This window comes from Acomys russatus, chromosome 15, assembly GCF_903995435.1.
Source record: "Acomys russatus chromosome 15, mAcoRus1.1, whole genome shotgun sequence".
Lineage (NCBI taxonomy): Eukaryota > Metazoa > Chordata > Mammalia > Rodentia > Muridae > Acomys > Acomys russatus.
This window is the reverse complement of record NC_067151.1, coordinates 52,443,727-52,448,578: the sequence shown is the minus strand read 5'-3', so window position 1 is coordinate 52,448,578 and position 4,852 is coordinate 52,443,727. Positions and strand designations below refer to the sequence as shown.

Sequence of the window (4,852 nt, the reverse complement as noted above, 5' to 3'; positions counted from 1 at the left end):
GGTAGCCAGGCAGAATAATTATCTCAAGTATGCAGACAGCTGTGGCTTTCAGCCAGCAGGGCCTTTCAGCCACTGGGGCAGGTCAGGCAAGGTCCTATGGCTCCTGACAGTATGGCTAATCAAAATGAACTCTAACCTGTTCCACAGAGGCTCTACTAGCAGAACACAGACATTAATTTGCATGACAGGAAGTTGCCTGATTTGGAATGGAGTGTATCTCATCATCACTGCAGGCGGTTCTTTGCCACATCTGTTGTATCCTAAGCAAACATACCTTTCTTTACTCTGGCTTAAGAAGGTGAATTATTTCTCAAACCTGAAATTCTAGCCCCGTTCCAAGGACCATTAGAAGCTGCAGTCATGGGTGCAAGGACAGCAGCAGGAGTGGACTTGGATAAGCCTTCAAGTCCATGGCTCTTGTCTTATTTCAGCCTGCAGAGTCCCTGGCAGTTGGAGCATACTCATTACAGTGTGTGGAGTTTGATTCTCTCTCTTTCTCTGAGCACTAGAGGTATACCAGTTGTTCTTTTTCTTTTAGAATCTCATCAGGTGCCACCTAATACTTTTCTTTGTTTTTTTTTCCCCCCACCTAACCACTGAGGCCTGTCTATCCCAAGCAATGATGACAATGATGGGTGTGGATAGGATAGATATGCAGGTTAGTTAAAAACTTTGAGGCAGTCTGTCAAATTGCTTGTGTTTCTGTGAACTTTTCTCTCTCCTTTTTTTCTTTTTTTAATAGTTAGGGCATTACATTTGAAAATGATAATAATTTTGGTTATGTTTAAGGTGAGGGTGATACATATGAAAATACATGGCACTCTTGGTGTTATGTCAACGTGCATTGGTTTTTTTTATCTGTTTTGGTAGGGTTGTCTAGTAGGTAACCAGATGCCAGATCAACTAGTGGAAAAGTGCCTGGATTAGGGAAGCACACCTCTGGGTGTGTCTGTAAAACACACTCCAGACATAATTAGATCACAGGGGTTCTCTGCACTTATTAGTGAATCGACCCTTCCATGTCTTCATATTATGATGGCGGTATTGGAAGGAGGTAAAAGGGAGAGAGTGGACCTAGTTTGAGGAAGTAGTTTGCTGAGGATGTGTCTTTGTCCCTTCCCTTTACGCTCTCTGCCTTGTGTCTGCAGTGTCTTTCCTGCTGTGGTGTACTGTTCCTTTAAATCTGTGAGGCAAACTATGTTTTCCGGGTATGAGTTGTTGTCTCAGGTATCTTGGTCACAGCAACACAAAGGGACCTAATATAACTAGGAAGGGACACAATGGCCTTGCAGCATCCAGGCCTGAAACCGCTTAGTCTACTTTGTGGAGGAAGCTTAAACCTGGTACCAGCATCAGGGAGGAAAATGATGACTGCAGGATTCAAAATGGTTCCTCTGTTTCAATTCTAGCTAATCACAATTGGGTGAGGATCTCAGTTCCGTAGCTGCAAACATTTCTATGGCAACAGAAGTTGATCAGGCTGTGGGAAGCTATTTGTGAGTAGTTGTGTCTCAGTACATACTTATCTAACTGGAGACAATTGTATGCACAGTTGTCCTCCCATCCCCACCCCCACAACCCAACCCCCAGCTTTAGTCTCCACTTGCAGCTCCTTTAAACTGCAGGCATTTGTGCTAAAAATAGCTGTTCCATTTTCCTGTGACTCCACCCAGGTCAGTCTGGCTGCTTTCTTTGTTTCCGAGGAGGGAATTCACATATAAGTTTTGTGAACAAGTCTTTGTATTCTTTCTTCTCCCCTCTGAGGACAGATGACCCACACCCCGTTTCCTCTGCAGGGCTGTTGTGCAGTTAGCATGCAGAACAAATGCCAACAGTTGCATCCAGCCGTAGGGGCAGGAAATCTGAGGGAGTGGGTACCAGAGCAAACACTTCAAGTGGAAAATGTCAAGCTTGAGGGTAGTTCCCCATATACCATTAAACAATACTGAGAGATGTTGCTGAAGAGATCAACGTGTAGCACCAAATAAAAGGGATGCAGAAAAGTGATGGAGCACAAAAGGATGCAGGCAAGCATAGAGTAGTCTAGCAACTGAGACTCCCTTTGGTTTGGGCTCCATATACTTTCCTGTTCTGCACATGGCAGACAGACACACACTAGCGTTAACTCTTTGCACACACACTCTTTTAAGCATGCAGCTAGCAACCAAGGACCTCCACTTGCATCCACGTGCACACACCCTGCACTGGAGTGAGCTTCTCCTCCCCAAAATGACCATCAAACATTGACATTTTCTATGCAGCTGTACTCCAGTTATGTCTTGGTTTAAGGGTAGTGAGGAGCACCAATTCAATTGGAAGTAGTTTGGGGTGCAAATGCTGACAGAGTGCTTCGAAGATCAAGAAAGGGGTATCTGTTGGGATAGCCTGTCTAGCCTTTAGCAAACAAATTGACACAGTATTCAGGAGCTGCAAACATTTCCAGAATCCTTAGACCCTCATCCTGCTCCTATAAAGGGTCATAGCCGGTTGTTTTTCCTCTGGTGGACTCTTGAACTTCCTGCGGGAGTGAGTCCTACCCATCACTATGTGTGTCAATAAGCACAGTCTGGTCTGTTGACGCTCAGGCTTTTGTCTCTGTTCTGCCTCCTGTCCCTTTAAAGCTGCCTCAGAAATCTAACAGGTGCAAAAAAGCAAAATGTCCTCTGGGTGAAATTTAAAGAAAAATCTCCTATTTTCATTGCTTATTTGTTTTTGTTGTTGTTGCTGCTGCTGTTGTTGTTGTTGTTGTTTCTTTTTTTTTTTTTTTTTTTTTTTTTGAGACAGGGTTTCTCAGTGTAGCCTTGGATGTCCTGGACTCATTCTGTAGACCAGGCTGGCCTCGAACTCACAGTGATCTGCCTGCCTGTGCCTCCCGAGTGCTGGGATTACAGGTGTGTGCCACCCCGTGCTTATTTAAGGCAGCTGTAGAGGGATGAGATGTGGAAAAAGAGGCTTGGTCTGACTTTAGGTGGGACCATGCTTATTCACAGCAAGGCAGTATTTTGTCACCCATATTGCAGATGGTTAAATTGCCTACCTAACAAGATGGGATGGAGCCCCTTATGGCATGGAAATATTTTTCTTAGTCCTCAAGGGAAGCTGGGAAGTGTAGTCTTTCAGCCACAAACTATCATTCCTAACTGTGAGAGGATATAAAAAAGTGCTGTTTTCTGCTGGAGGGTCTTTGTTGGAGAAGGGTAGTTCTGAGTCCTCTGGTCATGTAGAATAGGAGGGGGTGTCTTAACTTGATCAACTGAGCTGAGTCAGGTGATTGCCTTCCTGTATTCCTGAAGAGCCTTGGGAAACAAATATAAGAGGTCGGAAAGCAAAAAGCAGATGATTTGGTTACAAAGTAAAATGGAGAGCTTTTTGTTTGTTTGTTTGCTTTTGTTTCTGTTTTTTGTAGGGGAAGGAAGGTTGAGGGATAGGAGCAGAGATGGGAGAGACAGAGTGGGCCAGTGGGAGAAAGAGGGAATAGAGTTGATTCAGAGTGACAGATACTGGCCCCATTGCCAGGCCCATGACCCCAGGGCCAAGTCTCCCATCTGCCAAAAGGGCAAAGGGGGAGGAGGGTATTTCTCCCTTGTCCATTCTCTTGCACAGGAGATGAGTGGCAGAACCAGGCCTCCCACATTCATACCCTCAGAGATGGATCACGTGCAACTTTGGCAACACACGAAGCCACTCTCTCTCAAGTCCTGGAGATGGCTAGGGGCAGGGTCATATCTTCTTCTCACATTCCCCAAGGGTCATCTCTCCCAGAATGCCCAGGTGAGGTTTAGGGCCAGTTCTGTGCAGCCCTCAGGCATCAACATATACCCAGGCAGCAGAAGTCCAGACCAGGGATGTACATCTGGCCTTTGCTGGTAAGAGACCCATGCTGCTACAGGGCCACAAACCCAGACATGGCACAGTCCGTAACTCCATCATGGTCTCAGATGGCATTGCTAGCTACTCACATCAGGCTGTTCCTCAGTACCCTTGAGTCCCCAGTTCTGCCTCTCTTTATTGTGCCCACATCCTTCTTTTTCTCTTCCATCTCTCCATCACTTGCTTGTTCCTCTTAGAGGTACAGGGGGTCTCAAAGTGTCTGGCATCGTCTCAGGAGTGCTACACCCCACTTGTGCATTATGGCACCAGGCCGGGATCATCTTAGGCATGGTCTGACCAGCTAAGGCATGCATGCTGGACTGGTGGTCCTCTCAGGCTAGCTCCTTGTTGGGCCTCATGGCACTTTGGGGCTTGGTCTTCCCCAGGGCCAGACGGTGGTGCTTTTGGTCTCCAGCTTTCTCTTGCCAGGTTGCACTGCCCCAGGTAGGGTTCATCTCATGTTTGGCTTGATCTAGACCCTGGGAGCTCAACCAGTCATCTCAGGCTAGCTGTCTTTGTCTGGGCCCCCCAGCACTGGTTGTCTCAAGGCTCACTAATCATTCAGGTAGTCATGGGTCAGAACACTGAGTGTAGTTTGTGTCATTACCTCTCGGCCATCTACTGATCCACCTGTGACACAGCAGCCAGACCTGCAATGCCTCTAAGGGCAGATGAATTTATAAACCTTTATCATCAAGCACATGCTGTTTTTGAGTCCTATTTTCCACCTTGTTTATGTTTTTGTCTTCATCTATTATTTTTCACTCCCGGGACAAAAATTATCATGCCAAAAATCCATCCTCACCCACTATATCTTGGAGGCCTGTTATTACCTCCTTTATGTAGGGGAAAGAAAAAAAAAGCATCTTGGAGGCTTGGTGTTGTCTCCTTAGTCTAAAAAAGGAGATATAATGATAATCAGAGGGCTCCATAGGACTAAGACGTTTTAGTCTCAGCACTGCCATGGTTGGCTTAAAGCATG

The 4,852-nt window shown here is 46.1% G+C and overlaps 1 non-coding gene across 1 annotated transcript; it reads right to left on the bottom strand.

The window, feature by feature from the left end:
- Positions 1 to 4,411: 4,411 nt before the first annotated feature.
- Positions 4,412 to 4,542, bottom strand: LOC127199698 (small nucleolar RNA SNORA17). The gene has a single exon (XR_007831971.1). It is a non-coding gene; the product is annotated as a small nucleolar RNA SNORA17 (small nucleolar RNA).
- Positions 4,543 to 4,852: the final 310 nt, after the last annotated feature.